This window comes from Amborella trichopoda, chromosome 1, assembly GCF_054954075.1.
Source record: "Amborella trichopoda isolate Santa Cruz 75 chromosome 1, AtrichopodaSantaCruz75HAP2 v2.0, whole genome shotgun sequence".
Classification (NCBI taxonomy): Eukaryota; Viridiplantae; Streptophyta; class Magnoliopsida; order Amborellales; family Amborellaceae; genus Amborella; species Amborella trichopoda.
This window is the reverse complement of record NC_142336.1, coordinates 12,508,086-12,532,036: the sequence shown is the minus strand read 5'-3', so window position 1 is coordinate 12,532,036 and position 23,951 is coordinate 12,508,086. Positions and strand designations below refer to the sequence as shown.

Below are 23,951 nucleotides of genomic sequence, written 5' to 3'. Positions count from 1 at the left end.
TTTAAGTTATGATATATAGGTTATTTTAATCATTTTAATGTCTTTGAACATTGAATTGTAATTATAAGAGGTGTGTGGGGGCCTTGAGAAATTCAACATATTTTTAGAAATTGAAAGAGATAAAAGCTTAGGCTTTTGAAACCCTAGCTTGGATATAGAGAAGAAACCCTAGGTTTCTTCAACTTGTGCTTGTGTTTGGCATGTTCCTTACTTATTTTATTGTTCCCATAATTTTTTTTATATCAAATCCTATGAGCTAGTTCTTTTCTTCTTCTTTTTTCTTGTTAAACATCCCATAAGCTAGTATTATTTTTTTCTTTTTAAATATCCCAAAGTTAAGAGTTATTTTTTCTTTTTAAATATCCCATGAGATAGTATCTTTCTCCCCATAGTTTATGGCCAATACAAAGAAAATCGTAGCGACTAGACAGAAGGCTAAACAATTTGTCCCACACGAGGTTTGTGGGAGTATACTATAAAAAGGTCAAAGAGTCTCTAAGATGTACCTCACACGTAAGCCAAATCAACGGACCTGAATCAATGTTTGAAAAATCACCGATTTGGATCAGATAGCTCCATTTGATCTGTACTCATGCAAATGGACCTGGCACCACTTTTACACCAAAATAGCGGCTATGCCTCCATTTGCACCACTGTTACACCTAACAGGTCCGTAATACTATTGCCACATACCTATTAGGTCGTAGTGGTCCAAGATGCTAAGGCGACACAGACCTAAGAAATATGGATATGCACCTACATTACAAAAAATTGAGGTATTTTTGTAATTTAAAAATTTAGAAGGATATGAGCAATAGTTTTCCTAGATATTATGACCCTACCCCTTACCTCCTGAACTCTTCTGAATTCTCAGGAACACAGACATTTACCAAGAAGATTTCAGTTTACACCCTGTAACGAAAAATAAATTTCTCCATAGCACACACTATTCACAGAACAACTAAAATAGAATCAATATTTCCAGGCCTGTACTGGGCATAGGAACAATATAATTCCTAATTATTTGTTTCCAAAATTATCAGTATCGTAAAATATTTCCTGAAACATTATTCCGAGAAGATGCTTAAGTTTGAAAATATTGTACATTTTCATTTAACAATGTCAAGGATAACATTACATAAGGGAATGATTCGTATATGACTAGTCCCCCCCCCCCCCCGGTTGCAAGTTTCCTTGGTGCTTTGCACTTCTGCCATGCTGCTCTTGAGGCTGGTTTCTTTCCTTGAGCTTGTAAAGAACCACCTTCTTCTCCATGAGTGCATATCCTTTCAACAATTTACTTTGATTCGTTGCAACCAGCTCGTACATGGCACAGTCGCCCCAACTCCAGTTTCCAATGCAAATGCCTGCCATAGAAAACATCTTCGACATAGTCACTGATCTCATCGTAGTCATAATGATGTTCTTCCTCTTCTTCTGTAGCTTCCTTTTGAGCCTCTAAAGTTTCTTCTTTGTACCAAGGATCTGCATCGTATGAAGCCCATCTAAGGATGCATGCAGCGTTTCATAGAAACAAAAGATTATTGCCAAAACCAAATTATAAGCATTCAAAAGAGGAAAGTATGCAACTATCTTGCAGAACCCGATCATGATCAATCACAAGAAAATATGTCCATAGTGGAAGCTAGCAGACTAACTGCAATCATACCAAAACCAGCCACATATTCACAACTTTTTTTTTCAAATTTTTTTTTCGGAATCCTATTTCCCCAACCTATTTGGTTACATCAAAAAATTTTCAAAGAAAATTTTCGAAATCCTATTTCCCCAACCTATTCGGTTACATCAAAATTTCAAAATGCGTGGATGCAGACGCACAAATACAACAAAGACGGTTCCCTCAAAGAAATTGATATTAGGGTTTTCAAAGGAACACTGTAAGGAGAGGAAAACCACAAAAAACAACAAATGTAAATTAAAAAAAAAAGGCACAGGGTTTGTGGGAATAATGAGGAAAATAGAGGGTAGGAACCCAAAAGAAATGAGTTAAAAGTATCAATGTTTTAGGGACCAAATTTCATCATAGAAATTCAAGCGAATGAGAAGGACAGATGTTAAAGTGGAGAGAATTTTTTCATTTTTTCTCCTTTTTTCACTTAAAAAAGTTTACCCCACCCAATACTACCACAGAATATTTGAAATTTTGTTTTGTTGAAGACTCAGGTGGATTTAGGACACCGAAAAGAAATTTGGAGAAGTAATGGCAGATATTATTTTCTGACATTACAATAATTTTCAAAAAAAAATTCCCACGCTTTCAGAACTTCTGAGGAATCTGTGCCGATGATCAAAATTGAAAATGAATAAGAGTACCAAAATGAGGTGTAACATGTTGCCTCTCCACCTACCACCCAATTGCCTTCATCTAGGAGTTTTGTCCTCCATAATTATCGATAGGAGAACAAGCATTTTGGGCCAAGCTCTACCAAACCTCTCTGACCCAATCTATCACATTTAGCATTTCTTCTTTCATACTTTACAAGCCCAGCTTAATTTCACATATAAAAGAGCAGACTTTTTCTATTTAAAGACCTTTAGAGAAGTAACATGCTAAGAATAACTCAACTTCATATGCCTCCATTCGCAACTGCTGTGCTAATGTTTATTGTAAAGCAAGTTCAAAGCAAAATGGCTAAAGGGACAAAGTGTGTTAAGTTATTTATGTTTGACAATAAATGTAACATCCAGCCCCACAAAATAAGTCTGTTATCTCACTATGATGATTTGCAAGTTTACCACAAATTATTATCAGTTTGAATTTCATTTCATTTAAACTGATTTCTAAATAGGCAATTGAGTACGTAGTAATCTGGTCCTGTTTTAAAGTTAAGCTGCATAAATCACCATGCAATAATATACACAAAAATGACAAAATTCTAAAACGTAAGGAAACACTAGGTAGAAATAGAAAATACAGACATAAAATAATGATAACATCTGAGAAATGTTCGACCCCAAAATTCAAGGAAAAACCACATAATAAGCATATGTGAATGCCTGCAACTTGAGGAAATATGGTGCCACAAGATCAAAAGAAAACCAAGTAAATACCACATGTATGGTTAAGAAACAACATATGCAGAAACACAAGGCAAAATGGTAAATATGGGTGTCACAATGAGGAAACATAACCTACACAAATCTGGAAAGAAATCTTAGAAGACACTGAAAGACATTAATGAGGATTAAGTATTTTCACCTTTGACCACTTCTCAATACCACCCCTTGGTAACTAATTTATCAAATTTAAACCCTTAAAGATGAAATTCATGAAGGCAACATCCTAGGCAAAAGAAAATTTTAAAGCAAGTAAAAGAATCATTTATATAGAACTAAACCTACACAACATGCCGGTAGGCATGCTCACAACCTGCCACATAAGCAGTTTCCTCAATTAGTATTTTCTCCAAGCTCACAACCTGTCACATGAGCAGTTTCCTCAATTAGTATTTTCTCCAAACAAATAGCACAAAGTTCATGAACAATCGCAGCTTCACAAGAGTTATGTAGAGTATCCTTCTGTTCAACATTAAGGGCCTGAATATGTGAACTAATGAATCAAATTCCACAAATAAGAACATCAATACTAAGACATTGTTACAGCCAGCTACCAAAAGCAGTTTAACCAAAAAAACTTCAGTCTAATAAACCAATAACATGGTACAAGATTCCAATAACTAACTACAGGAATAAACAGAGGTTTTGTCTTGCAACAATATCACTCACACAAACAAACTAAAAGATCGCATCGATCATTTCCTCCCCTTAAGAGTGCAAACCAACAAATCCAAAACATACATCAATTGGGTATTCATGTGATACAAATAAAGCCTTCATTAACATATGGGCTATTTTTCTGAAATTAATCAAATAAAGGATATAGGAACCTTTTAATTAAGAATAGTACAAAAACTGAAATATATGACAACATAATGTTCAACAATGCGGATTCCGGAGCCTAGGTGTTTTGGGTGCCTGTCCACCTAGGCAGCCAGGTGCCCACCCAGGAACAGGGTACCCTCGCAATCCTCAAAAAAATTGAACCCCCACCCCCTCCTTGATATGAGTTTCAAATGAATATATAAGATTAAGATGTTCCTATGTTAGTTTTACAATAAGACTTTACTCATTAAGATATCATATAATTAAGAATTTAAGAATTAAGATATATGATATGATATCATTAAGATGTTAGTTTCAAAACATATACTTGATATTACTTTACACGAAGACTTAAATGAATATGTAAGATCTTAGTTTCACTTTACGAATTAAGACTTAATTCATTAAGATATCACATAGATGCATAATCAAATTATTTATCAAATAAAGAAAAACAAAAATAATAAAATAACGAAACATAACACATTGTACAAAAAAAGAATCTACTATTCATAAAAGAATATAATATATGCTCAATTTCATCGTCCAAATGAGAAAACAAATCAATTAATCACAAAAAAAATCGATTTTTTACCGACAAACATGTAAGTATATCGTAAGAGAAAAAAAAAGCAAAAAGAAATACACATGATTCACAGCATAATATATTGTTGCTAAGTAAAATCAAGTATAATAATACTTTAAAAATATCAAAAATCAAATCGATGTCTGTGCAAACCTCATCTATTGGATTGCCAAAAGTTCTCAAAATCAACTCCTAGAAGCTCCAAATCCACCCACAAACTATTGCCTTTGTTTTGGGAAGAAATCGAAAGACTGAAAAATTTATCGATCTTTCGTTAAATCACAAAAAAGTGGTTTTGGGGGGGTTTTCTCACCCTAAAGACCACAGTTTTTGCTTTGGGGGTTTAGAATACCCCCAAAATCCTTTTGCCCCCAGAAAACTTAAATTTTTTTACTGTCACCGAGGTTTTCTTTTCAGCTCATCCGCAAAGTTTCACATAACGGCACCTAGGCGGGCACACAGACAGTAGCGCCTTGCCTGACTAGGCGGCCGCCCAAAGAGGGCGCATAATGACCCCACCTAAACAATACCTACCCATTTTTTGAATTTTTTCACCTAGGCGATCGGATGGCCGACTTTTCGAATAGTGATGGCAAGATAAAGGCATCGAGCCAAGTTGAAGGCATGGCGCAAAAACTCAAGAATTTCTCAAATAAAAATAATTTCTGGGTAGATTCTCATTTCTATTATTTATAATAAATTTTTGGGAAAGATTCTCAAGTGTCAAAATTGACGAAGTTTTTTTGTGGGGTAAGTAAAATTGCCGAAGTTAGATACATAAAATATTCAAAGTAGTTAAAGAAGGAAATGAAAAATCAAAATTTTCTCCCCTATGCTTTTGTAAAATTTTCATAATATTTTGATGTTACATATGAGTTTTTTTTTTTTAAATTTTCATAAACGTAGTTCGGAAAAAAAATTACATGACCAATAGAAAGCACTGAAAAACATTATTTTGTTGAGAAAAACTATCTGTTTCTTATTGAATGCCATTTCAGGGAACCAAAGAGATCTTAGTGTTGATTTGCCACTTTCAGGGAACCAAAGAGATCTTAGTGTTGATTATGATCATTCTGAGCAAAGTACATATTGTAATGAGGATCACACAATCAGTGCAAAGGCTATACAACTGTGCATGCTTATTTCGTCCTACTGGAATTGACCTCTAATAAATCTGCTCTGTATGGGCACTACAAGGACAGCTAATGGATTCAAATGCAACCCTTGAACTCCAAGGATCCATTAGTTTAAACCAGTGGTTTAAAAAGCGGATCGGTGACCAGGATCGGGCATCCCAAAAATCCATCCGGATCGGCGAATCGACGATCTGGATCGGGAATCAGCTGAATCGGTCGGATTAAACCTTAAAACAAATCCGGAAAAAATATTAAAATTCATTATAAATGTTGTTTTTTAGGAATTCAATAAGAAATGAGGGTACTCCATTAAGAATTTTCATTTCTTTGCATGAATATGTGAATATTGATATGTTCTGCGAATGTATAACCGATATAGAAAAAAAAAGGTGTAGAAATGCATTTAAAATTAGACTCATTTCAGAAGGGCACCCGAGCAGCATATGTACAATAGATGACAAAGTCATTCCAACTTATTTACTAGCTTTAATTTTACTTGAAAATGGTATGTGGTCTATTACTACCTGAGGCTTCAATACCTTAAAATATTAGGTCCAAGGCAATTAAATTATAAGCCTAAGTACCAATCTCAACAGGAGCTCTATTACTCACAATAGACAATAAGAGCCCAAAACAAATTTTCAGATTTATAAACATATGTAGTTTAACACATCAGAATTCTTTTAAATAAAGTCTAAGTCTCCATGGAGTGCATTTATGAGCACTGCAGTTGAGATCCTATGAGATTTCAGTTCCAAGAGGCTGCCAGAAAGGGCCTATGCTTCCAAGAGGAATTTCGAAGAGGTCATCCACCCTCTAACCATCTACAACTAATACCAAATAGCTTTAGATGTTAGGTGATATCCACACATGTATTGTGTATGTTTGCCTCTGAGCATGTTTGCGTGGGGATGGATGGGCAGATGCATGTGTGTGTGGGTGTAATTGGGTGGATGCATGAACGTGTGTGGCAACGAGTGGACTGAGCAAGGATGTGGATCAAGCAAGGGCAGACTTGAGTAATTGAATTGAGGGGTGAGGGGCTACAAGTATGGAAGGCTGCAAGTGAAGTGCGTAAGCATGGAGCGAGCCAAAGAGCGAGTGAAGGAATCCAGGAAGCGAGTAGCAGGCAAGACAATCTGTGTATCTGTTTCGCGACCTGGAGACATGTTCGACGGTCCCATATTCAGACCACCCCAACAAACGAACTGCCTGGATATGGATGGGTGCTAGGGTACGTGTGTAGTGGTAGACATAGGGAGTGACTGAATGACTTCCCAGGAGGTCAATCATCCTAGAGTTGCCACTCATGCCCAATCACAGATTCTAGGTGCGTGTGTACTGATAAGCACAATGATTTAAGTGTATGCGTGTATGAAAAAGAAAGCATGATGTGAGGGGTGTTTGTAGATGCAAACATTGGTGGACAGAGAGATTTATTTGCACACACTCAAAACAGGCTCCACAATTTTTCCTAATCAGGAAAGATAACTATGGATAATGTTGGGGAATCCCATACCATGTGGGAGGGCCTCCCATGGGCTCTGGCCCTTTGCATGAGGGCATAGGAAAAGCGCTCAATGACTTCAGGAGCAAGTCATTGAAAGGCCTATAAGAGCTCCATCCTGAATGGCTAAGGTTTGGTCCTCGACTTCTTTTAGAAAAGAGAGAGAGAGAGAGCGAGAGAGAGAGAGAGAGAGAGAGAATTGTTGTGGGTTGATCTAAGGCTTCTTAGATAGAGAAAAAAAATGCTCTAAGAGAGAGAGAACCCTAAGATAGAGAAGAAACCTCTTGGTGGGGGGTGGGGCGAAGGGAAAGCCCAAGGGAAGAAAACCTATAGAGAGTAAGCCTCTAGAAGAAGTGAGAGAGACTTGTAACCCAAGAGAGAGATTACCTCTTGGAAGAAGTTGGTTTATTCCACTTTATCTCTTGTAACCCCATTATTTTTAGTGGACTACTCATCTCTTTCTTTCGTGGATGTAGCTCAAAAAAAGTGAACTACATAAATCTCTTGTCTGATGCTTTTATTTGTTTATTTGTTGACTCACATGTTTCTCCTACTCAAACACACACACACACACACAAAGAGTTCAGTGTTTTGTCCCATAAGTGTTAGGCTCCATTGCACGTATCTGCAAGAGGACTCGAACGGTACGAACCCAACAAATTGGTATAAGAGCTTGTTTTCCTTGACTCCAACACACCATCAGTCATCCCTATCACCACTTGCCAGTGAAGTGAGACCTAGCCATTGTAGAACAAGCATGAAAATATTACCAAGAGACTGGATCCTTGAGACAGGTAAAATAGAGTGTTTGGGAAATACTAGAACATTAGTTCTTGATCGCTGGTGACCCACTCTAACCTCCAGTGACACACCTTGACAACCAGTGATCCACTTTTGACGACCGGTGACATACATTAACCGCCAATGACAGAAGATGACTGCAGGTGACACCTTGAGCACCGATGACCCACCCTAACTACCAATGGCCTGCCTTGACCGCCAGTGATCCATCTTGACTGCCAACGAAAGCTTAACCACTGGTGAAAGAAAAAAAAAGGAGAAAGGAGGTGTGGCATGATTGTTGTTTGTGAATTAAAGATTAATACCAGTACTAGGAGCAAGATGATTTTGCTCAATAGGAATAACTGGATCATCAAGAAATCAAAGATGGACAATCTTCTATATAGCAGAGACTTGTATACACCCCAAGGACGAGTAGAATATGTTGGAACGAAAGATTATTAGAACAAACAATAATGGTCGGAAAATGTTGTCCCCTCATGTGTCAAGTGAGATATCCACCAAGTCACTATGGAACATGTTATAAGACTTGTAGGAGAGAAAGACTGCCACTAATAAGGCGCTCTTGATCCAAAAATTAGTGAATCTGAAGTTCACAGATGGGGATCCCATTGCATAACACTTGCATGAGATGCAAAGCATTGTTAACCAACTTGCAATGATGAAGATATCCCTAGATGATGAGTTGCAAAATCCATTGTTGCTTAGTTCAATACCAAATAATTGGGAGAGTCTGGTGATCTCCCTAAGCAACCCAGCACCAAAAAGGAAAGTGACATTAGTAAAATCAATAGCAGTCTGTTGAATGAGGAGACAAGAAGGGGATCCTCCTACACATCCACTTCATGAGCTCTTATCACAAATTGAGGAAGGTCCAAGGCCCGGGATCAAAGTAACTGATCTAAGGATAAAGCAAGATCGAAGTCGAGAAAGAGGGTCGCATGCTTTCATCGTGGCAAGACTGGGCAGAAGAAAGAGTGTCGAAAGCTCAAAGGAAAATAAAAAGAGGACATTGCTAAGAATATTGGCAAGGAAACCACTACATTGACCATCAAATTCGATATTCGTGTTGTTAGAAATTATGATGACAATTGCATTAGTTTTGTGTCATCTTCATGCAACTCTGACTGGGTTGTAGATACTAGAGCATCTTTGAATATTGCCCCAAACATTATTTTTTCTTCGTATAAAGCGGGAGACTTTAGCTCTATATATATAGGGAATAATGGTTCCTCAAAGATTGCGGGAAAAGGACATTACACACCAAGACTAATGTTGGGATGAAGCTAGTGCTAAATGAGGCCAGACATGTACCACATCTCCACCAAAACCTCATCCCAGGAGAGTGTTTAAATCATGTAGGGTACTGAACAATGTTCGGCAAGGGACATTGGAAGATGACAAAAGATATCTATTGTTGTGGCAAAGGACAAGAAGTGTTGTTCACTCTATAGAGCATAGGTGCATGCCTCCAATGGTGAAGTGTCACAATCTAGACTCATGGCACATGCGATTCGGCCATATGAATGAAAAAGGAATGCAGATCTTAGCAAAGAAGAAAATTATTCCATCACAAAAATACATCTCTATCCATGTGACCATTGTTTGATAAGTAAACAACATAGAGTCTCATTTGCTAATAAGAGCTTCATAGTTCATACGTATTCAAATGTGTGTGATCCCATGGATGTGAAACCGCTTAACAACACCTCATGCTTTGTCAACTTCATTGATGATGCTTCAAGAAAGGTGTTGGTGTGCTTGAGGAAATCGAAATATCAAGTGTTCAAGATCTTTCAGAAATTCAACGCTAAGGTGGAAAGGGAGACAAGCCAGTTGTTAGAGTGTCTCCTATCAAACAATGGGGAATAGTTACAGCTTAAACGCATTCAAAAGCTACTAAGCCAAACATGGCTTAAGGCACAACACAATGTTTCCATATGCCCTGCAGCATAAAGGTATAGCAGAGAGAATGACATGCATCATTGCAAAGAAAGTTAAGGGCAAGTTAACTTACCAAGTCTGTATTGGGATGAAGCAATCCTCACAGCATACTGCCTAATAAATAGATCCCCATCATCTCCTCTAGATGGTGATATCCTAGAGAGAGTTTGAACCAGAAAAGACATCTCTTATTCACACTTGAGGGTGTTCAGGTGCATGGCATTTGTACATGTACCCAAGGAAAAAGAATCCAAGTTCGATGAGAAAACACTCCCATGCATCTTATTGGGATATTAAAATGCAAAGTTTGCTATAGGCTTTGGAACCTTGAGAGTAAGAAGGTGATCAAGAATAGAGATGTAGTCTTTCAATAAGACCTAAACATTGAAGATGTGAAGAAGCCAGAAAAGCCACTGATCTTCAATAACTCACAAGGATCAATCATAATCCCTCCCACCATAGTGTATGATTAAGATAGAGGAGAAGTGCAAGAAGAGGATGGGTTCAAAGCATATTTGTTGATACCAAGTCTGAATCGTTTTAGGAATTGAATCAGAATCGTGGAATTGCGGCTGGCTAGAAGATTCCTATTTTCGGAATTGACGTTTGTACAAGAGAAATCATGAGAAACGAGACTCCTATTTTATAGATATCAAGATTTGACTAAAATTGAATCGAGATTCCTACATAGATAGAATCGAGATTCTTAGCTCTATGGAATCAAGTTTCTAACGTATTTGGAATTGACCAACACGGAATCGAGCTCATTTATGGAATTGTGATTCTAAAATCTTTAGAATCGAGATTCCTAGGCATTTCGAATCAAAATTCATACTAGTTTGAAATTGAGATTCGATCTAGATTGGAACCGAGATTCATAGCAGTTTGGTTCGAGTTTCGACCCATCTGACAATCGAGATTTTGTAACCCCTTTATAATCAAGCATCAAAGGACACATGGATAGATAGTGACATATTTAGAAGTTAGCATGGATAGATAGTGACAGATTTAGAAGTTAGCATGAGATTACATATTGCATGAATTAAAAAATAACACACATGGACAGAGATTATAGAGGTTTTGACAATAAATGATAGTTGAAGATAATATATTTTGTGTAATTAAAGATATAATACCTTCCACGACTTTCATTACGCACTAATGGGAATGGTGCCCAAATAGAGAAGGGGTGTCCCCGGTGGGGGGGGTGGGGGATACAATCTTCCTTTTTCCACCCCTTTAGGATGCAGTGAGGAGCTTCTGTGCGACAACAGAAGTTGCCGAAGACACTCTAAGGGTGGGTCCAGGTGAAGGCTGGCTTGGTTTGCGCACAGAAGATGGAGACATTCTAGAATTTTGCATTTGAATGTTGATTTATGGAACCAAAACTTCAGCAATGCGTTCATCGGATTATTGTTTGGAGCAAACATGAAATATGGAACACTCTAGTTCTGGGTTCTAGATAACTCAAATCCAAATCCATAAATTATGCAAGACTAGATGGATTCTTTGCCTAAAAACCACACATATTAAAGTTGCTAAAAAGAAAAAAGGCACTGAAGAACAAGTAGGTATTCAGGCTAAAGACTGAAGAAAAGCGCTCGCAACCAAGTTACAAGGTAAGGCTGGTTGTGAAGGCAGAACAAGGGCATTGACCTTGATAAAATCTTTTCTAACGTGCTGAAAATATCATTAATTATTGTCGTGTTGGCCTGGCCGCATACTTGAATTTAGAGATTGAGCAAGTAGATGTCATGACTGCCTTTCTCCATGGTGATTTGGAGAAAGAGATCTGTATATAGCAGCCATAAGGATCAAGGTAAAAGGGAAAGAACAAATGGTCTGAAAGCTGAACAAGAGCCTATAGCGGTTGAAACAGCCCATGGGCAGTAGTTCAAAAAGTTTGATTCCTTCATATGGAATCATGTGTACAACAGAACAGCCTCAAACCACCATGTGTTTCTCAAGAAGTTCCTTTAACTGTATGTTGATGACATGATGATTGTTGGTCAAGAGTCAATGCATCAACAAGAATTACTGGTTGAAGTAAGAGTTAAGACATGCCTTTACCATGAAGAAATTAGGTCTACCTCAACAAATCTTGGGTATGAAGATCCCTCATTACATGAAGGTCGGGAAGCTATTGTTGTCACAAGCAGATACATTGAGAAAGTGCTTAAAAGGTTCCATAAAACAAAGCGATACATGTAGGGCCCCTCTTGGTAGCCACTTCAATTTAATTACCAAGCAGAGTTATTCAAAGAAAAAGGAGAAGAAGTGCAGAAAGTGTCCTACGTGACAGCAGTGCAAGTTTGATGTACACCATGGTATGCATGGGGCCAGATATTGCATTTGCAGTTGGCGTGGCAAGCAGAGGTATATGGCTAATCCTAGCAAGGAGCATTTGGCAACAGTCAAAGGGATAATGAGTATCTCAAAGGGTCATCAAAAGTGTGTTCGAGCTTTAGGGAAGGTAACTTGTGCTACAAGGGTACACATGCTAACATGGCTGGAGATATAGACTCTAGGAAATCGCCCTCGCGATACCTATCTACTCTTGCAGCGGACTATATCATGGCAGTCCAAGCAGCAGAAATTTGTAGACTTGCTGACAACATAGGCCAAATATATCACAGTCATAAAAGCATGCAAGAAGATGTAGTGGATGAAGAGATTCCTCCAAGAGCTGGGCTTGAAACAGGACATGTATATCGTCCACTGTTCACAATCAAAGTGAAATACAGTTGAGCAAGAATGCAAGCTTACAATCAAGGATGAAATACATTATTATGTGCTACTATTGGATTTAGGATGTCCTTGAGAAGAAGTTGTTGCTACTAGAGAAGATCCATGCCGAAAAGAATGTGTGGGATATATGATAACGAAGACCTTGGCCAGAGATAAATAGGAGTTTACAGAAGCATGGTAGGCATGGGTGTCATCTGAGAACCAAGTTGACCTGCAAAAGAGAACCTTCCCCATGGGATTGCAGGGGCAGATTGTGGAGGGACCCCATTGGCTCTGGCCCTTTGTATGAGGGCATAATGGGAAAGCTCTCAATGACTAATAAAAGGCCCAAAGTGAAGGGCTAGGGTTTGCTCATCTTATTTTGTGTGACACAAGAGAAAGAGAGAGAGAGTATATATATATATATATATATATATGGCTATGCTAGGGTGCTCACACTATAGAGCATTTTATAACTGTAATCAACTAATTTTAGTCACTTATATACCCTGTTTGTACATGGAGTATTTTTTTAGTAAGGGTATTTTTGGTCATTAGGATGGGTGTGACATCATCCACGTAGGGTGTGATGTCACATCCCATGTGGATGATGTCACACCCAATCTAATGACCAAAAATACCCTTACTAAAAAAATATTGGTATATATGAGTCCAAAATTTGTAGAGTACAGGTATAACTGCTCTATAGTGTGAGCACTTTAACAGAACCCATATATATATATATATGGATAATCTAAACTTCACAACCCTTCAAATTACAAAGGTTCAAAATAGAGAGAGTTGTGAAGGGTGGATATTTTAATTTTATAGTCTATTTTTTAAAAAAAATTACTTTTGTGGCGAAATTTTGTAAATATTACTACAAGACAAAAGGTACTTTTGTCATCTCCAATAAGGGGTAAAGTTGAAATTTTAACTAAAAGACAAAGGCACTTTACAAATAAAGTTCCAAGACACTAACTTCCAAAATGCCATTGTATTTTTTTGAAAATTTTAAATTTGCTCTTGCTTAATGGTAAAGTTGCCTATTTAAATAATTTTTTAATAAAGAAGTAATGATTGTTTTGATAAATACACCCATCACAACTCTTTCTAACTTGAACATTTGCATTTTTGAGGGCTTGTTAACTCTAGACAAAACCTATATATATACATGTATATATACCTATATATGTATACATATATATATAGGGGAAAGTATACAAAGAGACTATTTATTTTTCATATAAGGAGGTCACAATCACTCTTGTCCATCAGATTTCAAATCGGATGGTTCTAAGAGTGTCATTGACTAGACTCAAAAGTTCAAAAATAATTTCTCGAACTTTGTGAAACATTTCAAGCCATCTAATTTGACATTAAATGACTAGGAGTAGTTGTGATTTCCTTGTGTGTGTGTGTGTGTGTGTGTGTGTGTGTGTGTATATATATATATATATATATTTAGGAAATACTAGCACAAGCCAGTGTGCCTACAGCTCAATATGAGCCCAACGGCCTATATTGAATCTGGACCGATCCAATGATCACGATTATATTTCATATTTTAATTTTAATTTTTTTCTATAAATTCAAATCACTTGAAATTTTGAGCGTGTGTTCTTCAAAAATAATAGAATAAAACAAAAATATCAAAAAAAAAAATTTCATGAAAACTAAATTGACCAAAATACCCCTGAAACATTTTAGGGGTATTTTGATCAATATATATTGCAAATGATTTTTTAAATATTTTTATTAGGTGCACCTTGATGAGAAGAACACACCTAAAATTTCACGTGACTTGGATTTATGGAAAAAAAAATTAAAATTCAAATAGAAAATGAGGTCGTGTTCATCTGACGGGCCCAAATTGAATCTGGGCCATTGGGCTCATATGTAGCTGTAGGTTCACTGGCCTTATATATATATATATATATATGTGTGTGTGTGTGTGTGTGTGTGTGTGTGAAGTGATTTCATACAATGGTTGTATAGTAATATAATGCAACAATCTTCAAAAACCATGTTAGGACCATTTGTTTGATCCAAATGGTCCTAAAATTTCTAGTGACAAAGATATCCATTTGTTTTATCTTTCTTTTGAAATTTCACTTGAAAACTAAAATGTGTTTTTGTCATTTCTAAATTTTATCATTTGAAATTTTAGGACCATGTGTTTTGTCACTTGCAACAATCTTCAAAAGCAATCTTCACTATATATATATATATATATATATATATATATATATATTTGTTTTGGTTATGGACGAGTTAACTAGACGCCTATAAGATGAGGTATTGTGGTGTGTGTTGTTCACGGATGACATAGTTTTTGACAGAGTAAGGGCTTTGTTACATGCATCCCCATATTTGCAAGAAGACTAGAATGATATGAGCCCAACAGATAAAAGTTTGGTTTTCAACTAATAACAAATGTTGGATAACTTAAACTTGTACTTGAGATCACAATGTCCTTTAGCCCAACTGCCCAAGCATTGAGAAAGGCCCAAGAGAATCTAAATTAGTAAACAAAACTGCATCGTAGATACATGCAAAGAAATTAGGGAGCCTTGATAAATGATGGTTATGACAAACAATAATTCAACCCAGTATAGGAAATAAAAGGATTAAATATTGGTTTAAAGGAACAGCAATGTATTAAAGAGAGATACAAACCTTTAAGGAAGTATCAAACATTTCTGCAACACTGACCGTCATTAGCATAAAGAAGATCCGAAAAATATGACACAAAGGTCCAGCCTGCCAGTGGTAAACATTACGAACAAATTTAAGGGGTTTCTCTTTTCTGAAGTCCTAATATCAAGAAACAAAACTCAGATAGAATTGTGTGTGACAAAACACATCTTAGTTTTTATCTCCTAATGTAGAAATAGGCATCCCTAAACAAAGTATCATGAGGAAAAGGTATATTTAGAATTGCTTTGTAAGAAATTAACAAGTGAAAATCATCGCACCACCCAAAAGGAGTAACAAAATGACCATACCAATGTTCGACACTCCAACTAAATATACTGAAAACAAAAGGTCCAAGTAGAAAACAGGGTGATTTTCATCATGTCCAAAGACCTCTGGTTAAGTGGTTTGGCATATTGATTTCAATGAGGGAGGTTGAGGGTTCAAAGATTAAAGTTCATTTGTTCTTATGAAAAACAAAATAATATATCGTCAGCGTTGCACCCCAAGGAGAAACGTTATATTAAATATTGAATACAAGGCAGAAATGCAAAGGAAGCACATTTGCCAAAACAAAAAGGACTGCCAAAGATAATATACCTACCCAAAAAGTGGGCTTCTTAGCCCCTCCAATATCACCATGAAAACCAACTCCACAACTTCAAAGGTGGTACTTGTGATCTAGATGGTATTCTTACACCCTTCTGTACTCTGTGTGAATCCACTTGGATCTTCTGGAGGCTTTAAGTAGATTTCTCACACTCCGTAATCATACGGAGAGCATTGGAGGAAGAAAACAGTAGAGAGTGACAAGGGAGTATATTAAGAGAGAGAGAGAGAGAGAGAGAAAGAAAGATAATATTGGGAGCCTTATCAATTGTGGTCAAAATTTTCACCAGAAATCTTTGCAAGAGCAAGACCCATCTCTGAAATGATGATACCTATAAGCATCCCTTACAACGATTTCCCTTTCCATAACCTTGGATATAAACTTGGTTGCGGAATGGCAATCACCACACACTCTCAAATTCTTGAAGACTCTGATTGTGGATCCAGGAGGTGCATTCATAAGTCCAAAAGTGATGGCCAATTTCTCACTATGATTCAATAGAATCTCCTCCTTCCTTGCTGCCTCCACATCATGCAACACAAGTTCAGACATTGGCATATATCCCTCGTCCTTTATCTTCCCCATCAATTCCTCAATCTCTCTAAATATGCTCTCTATCTGAGGATGTAACTTATTGTGTCCTGCAAAGAAAATGTGGGTGCTTCCATCCACTCTGATCCAACTCTTACCTGGTTGCTTTCTCACTCTTCGAGCTCTCATTCTGTTTCTAACCTTCTTCACATCATCCCACCTTCCAAAGGAAGCATAAATATTGGATAGAGCAACATAGGTTGCAGGGTCTTTTGGATTCAACTGAATTAACTCTTTTGCAGAAAGCTCACCCAACTCTATGTTGCCATGAATACTACAAGCTCCAAGCAATGTAGACCAAACCAATTCATTAGGTTCAAAAGGCATGGTAACCAATAGCTTCTTAGCTTCTTCTAAGAGCCCAGCTCGCCCAACCAGATCGATCATGCATGCATAATGATCAATTGTGGGTTCAAGGCCATGAACTCGTTTTATCGAGAAGAAATATTGATACCCATCTTCAACCAGGCCCCTATGGCTACATGCTGAGAGGACCCCCACAAATGTGACATGGTTGGGCTTTATATATCTACACTTTAGCAACTCTTCGAAGGTCTCTATTGCTTCTTCCGCAAATCCATGTTGAGCTAGGCCTATGATCATGGCATTCCATGAAACTATATCTCTTTTAGGCATCTTTTCAAAGAGTTTTCGAGCTTCCATGATAAAACCACTTCTTGCATACATATCAACCAAACCACTTGCAACAAAGACATCAGAATGGACATCATTGCCTGATTTGAGTATTTGGGAATGGATTTGCTTCCCTTCTTCTATTGCAACAAGTTCAGAAGAAGCACTTAGAATGCTGGAATAAGTGTAATGATTGGGGGTCACAAACCCCTCAAATACCATTTTGGCATAGAATTGCAGGGCTCTTGCAGCTTCTCCACCTTGAGCAAACCCTGATATGATTGCAGTCCATAAGACTACATCAGGCTGGGAAACTCTGTTAAATGCTTCCTGGGCTTCCTTTAAGAAGAAATTCTCACAGTACATAGAAACCAGTGAGCTAGCAATGGCTGCATTGTCACTGACTCGAAGTTTGATAATCAATGTATGTAATTGCTTTCCTTGTGTTACATCCCCAACGCTTCTAAGGAGAAATGCTAAAGTAGCCTCATCTGGATCATTTCCCATTTCTTTAGCCTCACAAAATACACGAAATGCTTCAAATTTATGCCCACAATTTGCATACATTACAACTAGTGCACTCCATACAAATGCATCTCTCTGTAAATTATATTTTAATATGGCTCCATGAATCATACTACCCCAACCAAAGTTAACATCACAGGCTCTAACAAGCAACCCAAAAGTTATATCATCTGGTTTTGTATCAGTAAATCTCATAAGATTAAAGAACCTTAAAGCTTCTTCTCCTGAAATGCTCCCACCTATCAAGGCATTCCAAGAAATAACACTTGGCTCGAAAATCTCTGTAAATGCCAACTCTGAACTCTCCATGTCCCCACAATTTGCATACAAATTTACCAATGCAGTGCCCACAAACACATCAGAATTCACTGCTTCTTTTATAATGTAAGAGTGAACTTGTTTACCCTCTTCCAAAGCCAAAAGGTTTGCACAAGCTCTTAAAACACAGGAAAAGGAAAACTCATTTGGAGGTATGGGCTCTTCTACCATTTCTCGAAACAATCTCAGAGCTTCTTCACAGTTCTCTTCCTCTGTGTAACCCCTCATCATGGCTGTAAACACCACTACATCTCTCTCTACGGTTCGATCAAACAATTGGCGTGCATTTTCAATTAAGCTGTTCTTTATGTAGATATCAATTAAGTTTGTGATAATGACAAGATCAAAGTACAATTCGGCTGCTTTGACAACAAACCCATGAATTTGTTCAGCAAATTCAAGGTGATTCAGGCCTGAAATTGCCTTTAGAACTGCTCTAATGGTGAAAGCATCAGGGTGATAATGAGAAGTTAACATCTCTACAAAGAGTTGCAGAGACGAATCGAAATAGGCTTGTTTTGTAGAAGCAGAGATGAAGATGTTCCATGTCACAGTATCTTTAAGGGGCATTGAATTGAAGAATTGTATTGTTTCTTCAAAAGGTTGGGATTTGGAGAAGATTGTGAATTGGGTATTTTCATTCAAGGTAGAGAGAGGTTTCTCATTCCATGTAGTAGAGAGAGACTTGGGTTTCAAGTAATCTGTAACCTCTTTACTGTCACTGAAGTTAGAAGGAGAATATTCCATCGATGCAGAAAGGGAGTCGGGTTTTGAGTAAACTGTAATGCGATTCTCTTCATTTAAAGCGGAGAGAGCATTCGGTTTAGAGTGAATGGAAAAGTGCAAGCTTTCATATATGGGTTTTTGATGGGTTCTACATTTTGCTCTGAGTTTAATGGGGTATTTGGCAATGGAGGAGAAAAGGTCCGGTCGAAGACACAAAAAAGCCTGCAACTCCATGTATTTGGAGTGCAATCCAACGCCCAAAGAACTTCTAAATTACCTTTCAATTTTTTACGTTACGACGTGTGGTTTCTTAATAGCGTTTGAAATTCAGGAATCGGATGCCAACTCGGGTAAGTTCGATGCAGGTTTAGAAAACAGATTGGTACCTCAGGCAACCCATTACCGATTCGAATCGGTGAAAGGATGTTTTGGATTCGAAATTGATCGAATTCATCGCATTCTGTTTTAAAAAAAAATTCAAAAAAATTATAAAAAATTATTATAAATATTTTTTTAAAAAATCCAATAAGAACATTTTTTTTTTTTAATTAATATGCAAGGTGTTATTGTCCTCTATAAATAAATTTAAAATTTATTTTATAATACCATCTAATTTTTTAAAAAAAATTATTTACAGCTATAATAAAATTTCATCTTATACCATGCGTTGGAATAATTAGAAAAGCTAACTGTTACGTTCTTAAAAACTTGAAAAGTTCAAATATGTTTTTGATAAATTTCTCGAAAATAAAATGGGCAGGAAGAAAATAAAGCTTTGAATAAAAGGTTCGAAGAGAAAAGAAAAGTTAGATCAACAAAGCTCTCAGAACATCTTGTAAATATAGATCATAAAAATCAAGTTTTGGGCAAAAAAAAAAAAAAACAGTGCAGAAAATAAAAGATCCGAATATAAAGATATATAAAGTGGGGCATTTCAAAATAATAGAAGTATATAAATATCTGCATAAATACAGTAAGCTTGATCTTATTGGCAACTTATTAGAATCCTTTCAGGTTGGGTGTTATCCTTTCAACTTTCAAGTTTGCGCCGGCCACTTCTTGTGGCTATATCATGTCCTGTATCTATTACTATTTGTCGATCATTGACCTTTAGCTATTTTGCTTTCGTTTTATCTTTGTTATTATTCTTGAGTTCTTCATATGATCTTTATTGATGGGGGTGCAGTTTCTATACGGTTGCAATCTTAAACAATCCAATTGAGGCTAAACAATCCAATTGAGGCACGCATCCAAATTTTATCATAACATGTACTTTTGGTGTAAATAATTTTTGGGATTACCTTAAAATCTACTTTTACATCTAATTATAAATTTTTAAATTTCAAAAATGGTTAAAATCAAGTAGATCTATAAAATATGGAAATCTTGAAAATGAACGGTCTAGATAATATGTTGCAAAATGCACTATTTCTAGGACTCAAAATCTTTTTTTACATATATATTTATACATCTCGATGTCGAGATGATCAATTAGAGGGTTTTTAAAAATTAAAACAACATTTTCCTTGAGGTGCATCTTTAGTTCTACATTTTTAAAGTTGTAACTTGCAAAAACTTTCTCCTTATTTATGTTGTTTTTTCTTTGTGTTCTAACTCTCTTGGTCTAGCTATGTTATTTTTATTTATTACTCTCGTTGAGAACCTCAAGCTGGACCCCTTTGGCTTGAAATATGATGCCAAAGACAAACACCTACAACATGGTGTATCTATTGACATAAAAGGACTGAGAAATAGCTGGAAAGGAGGGAGAAATCAAAGCGAGATAGCCATCCATAGGAAATACTTTGTTTTATATATACATATGGAATTGTATACAATGATACCATTTATCTTTAGTAGAAGGAAATCACAATTAGTTATAACCATCATATGTGAATTCTGATAGCTTAGGTTTTGTCATAAAGTTCGAAAAAATTCTTTTTGAACTTTGAGCTTAATCAATACAATAAATGTAGGGTCCCAATTTTACATTCAAAGGTCAAGATTAGTTATAACCAATACCAAAAGTAAATTGTCTCATTGTATATTTTTCTATATATATATAAGAATTTTTTAGAGTTAACAACCCCAAATAATATAAGTTAAAATAAGAATCCCTTGTAAATTTTCCTTTTATCATCGATACACATACATATTTATTTTATAAATTAAAGTAGAAAGACAATATAGTATTTTGGCCCGAAGTGAACAACTAGGTATCTTTCTATCTCATCAACCCATTTTTCCTCCTTTTTCAAACCCCCTCTCTCTACATCTCATGTCTCTGACTCTCTCTCATCTGCTCATCTCTCCCTCATCCATCCTAAATAATACTATCAACTTGTATACTGTTTTCTTTCACACAGCTTTCCTCCAAAACAGCCATTAGAGCAACCTACTTCTATCATCATAGTATAATGTTTTCTGCCCTAAATTTGTCCCCAAAATGAAAACCCACTTCATCAATAACCAAAAAAAAAAACCAAATTCTATCAGTCACTCCATCTTCAAAAAAATTCCATTTCTTCAAGCTGTTGCAAATTATCTTTCGCGGATACATGCCAGAATAGATCACACTCTTCCTCAAAGCCACCCAAAGCAATGCCTTCGTACCAAAACCCTTCTTCATAGATCTTGACTGAAAGCAAAACAGTCCCAATCAGCTTCATGAACTAAAACATCTCCATTATCATCATACTCCCAAATCAGTATCTCTATCCAAGTCACCAAAGGAACCATCAAAAGTAGATCCTCAGTTTAAAGAGAACGATAGATTGGGACTGTAGAGAGATGACGAGTTAGCAGAGAGTGGAGAAGGGCATCTCAACAATGAGAAGATAGTTGGAGAGAAAGAGGTAGAGAAAGATAGAAGGGCGGATGAGAGATGCAGGTCATCGGCCCACGAATTGATTTTTTCTTTTTCTTTTTTTTTATCATTCGTACAAAAAGACAAAAATACTCTTTTAGTTTAGTTTTGGATTTAGTTATGCAAGGGTATTGAACGTAAAAATAGCATTCACAAGTGGTTTTAATTTTAACCATCGCTATCAACCAGTGTAGTTTACTATGTAGTTTACTATCAAAATTTATAAGATTATGAGAAGAGTCTTACTATCTTAGGAACATAAACAGAGCATAATTATATTTAATTAATTGTTGTAAAATTTCGAGATAATAAAAGAATAAACATATTATAAAGACAGCAGAGATCAAAGAAATATCTAAGACAATCCAATAAATATGAATTGAATTCCTAATTTTAATACTGAATACTAATTTAAATTGCATTTATGATAGACAGAATGATCATATAAAAACTCATAAAATATAGCAACTCACTGTTACAAATACAATAACTGGAGAAGATACTCCATTCAGAAGGACAGTAAGAGGGAAGAGAAGGGATATTACAATCACACATCTAAAATTACAGAGAAATAGAAGTTACCAACTGTATATCGTTTACACAGGACTGTTATGAAAACAAACCTACTGTATGAGAATTTACAGTAGTAAAGATAGAAGAAAGAGAAAGAGGAATGAGAGGAAGAGGTGATTCAAGGACGTGATGAAGAAGGACTTCTTGTATGGCTTCCTTGAAATTCGACCTGCCTATAACTTCTACATGGATGGGGTTTTATAGACGAAGTAGAGCGTAGATGGCCGCCAGGTGGACGATGATGCTGGCTTGAGATGATGTTGAGATGACGGAAGATGCTTTGTGGATAAGGAGGATTGCTTTTGTGGCTCAGGAGTGTTGGTGATGAAGATGTGGACTCGGTGATGAAGACGTGGACGCTTTCTATGGTTCAGGAGTGTCGGTGATGTGGACGCTTTTTTATTCGCCTAGTGACGTGGATGCTTTCTTATTCTCAGAAGAGGGATTTGATGTGACAAATATTTAGTCAAATCAGAGACGGAATCTTTTTACTGTGTAAAGGGTCTTTTCTCAACACGTGGCGATCGCTCAGATAATGAAATACTATGCAAAGGAATATTTACTGTAGTTGGAGTCTTGTCATCTAAAAAGAAAGATGCTTTTGAGTCATATCAAACGAAAGTAAAGATAAAGATGAGGTCATATCAGCTTTAGGTCATATCGGTTGTGATTGAAGTCTCTGTCTGTCGATGAGCCGGGTCTTCGGGTCAGTCTTCGGGTCTTTGGCTAAAATCTTCGAGAAGAGGGTTACCAGACTGGACAGTCTCTTCTGATGTTGTGAGTATTGTAGAAGGATCGACAAAGATTGTAAAGAGTTGTTTTTCTATGTCTTCGAGTGTAGCTTGGGGATGAGTTTGTTTCAGCTTTTGAATATAAGAAGAAAATGTATTCAGGGTAACAGTATTATTATCAAGAGTATTATGACCGAACTCTGAGGAAGGAGGAATCCTCTTGAGTGAAAGAGATTGTGGGTTAGTGCTAAATATATCCCACCACTTAATTTTTATATTTTTCCCCAGGCGAGGAATGTATTCAAAGTTATGTGAAGTATTTTCATCAATATCATATTCTCATTTAACGATCCATGGAATATGATATATGGCCATAAAGTAAAGATGGTAGTCGATTTGGTCAAAACAAGTATTATGCTCACTGAATTTATGTTGGAAAGCTTTAAAGGAATCGGGTAGTATTTGGGTAGACGATCCCCAAATAAAGAACCAATGACCTAACCAACTAGGAAATCTCTCAAGTATGGGCATTTTGAATTGGATATACCATGAGTGAGAATTATTTGGATTTTGGTAAAGAAGACTTTATGCTAAGCTTCAAGATATTCTGCATATCGATAATATTTATAATGATATTCTGTATTTAATATTTTTTTTCCTTGTGTGGGGTTATTACCCCAATCTTCATATGTCAAAACCTTTTTGATTTGTAACTTGGAGTAGGCATATAAATTGGTATTGCCTTAGAAGAAGTGGACAATTAAAACTGAACCTGTTTCCATTAAAACAGACTCATACAATTCTTTAGTTTTGATGCCATTAAGAGGACTCAAATGGTTTTGAAGATACAGGGGAGCTAATTTATTTGGGTTGATATGAAATATCAATACAAGTATTATCGATATTCAAAATATCTTGAAGCTTGGCATAAAGTCTTCTTTTACCAAAATCCAAATAATTCTCACTCATGGTATATTCAATTCAAAATGCCCATCCTTGAGAGATTCCCTAGTTGGTTCAGTCATTGGTTCTTTATCTGGGGATCTTCTACCCAAATACTACCTGATTCCTTTCAAG

General features: G+C 36.4%; 1 non-coding gene across 4 annotated transcripts; it reads right to left on the bottom strand.

Moving 5' to 3' along the window:
* Positions 1 to 949: 949 nt before the first annotated feature.
* On the bottom strand, positions 950 to 19,138 carry LOC18444576 (putative pentatricopeptide repeat-containing protein At3g23330). Of its 4 annotated transcripts, none has more exons than XR_016051768.1 (4): positions 15,906 to 19,138; positions 15,284 to 15,367; positions 3,360 to 3,440; positions 950 to 1,485 (listed from the first exon to the last, which is right to left on the bottom strand). It is a non-coding gene; the product is annotated as a putative pentatricopeptide repeat-containing protein At3g23330 (transcript). The 4 variants fall into 4 exon arrangements; XR_016051770.1 differs by having other exon boundaries at positions 3,364 to 3,440; XR_016051760.1 differs by having other exon boundaries at positions 3,392 to 3,440.
* Between the last annotated feature and the right edge of the window lie 4,813 nt (positions 19,139 to 23,951).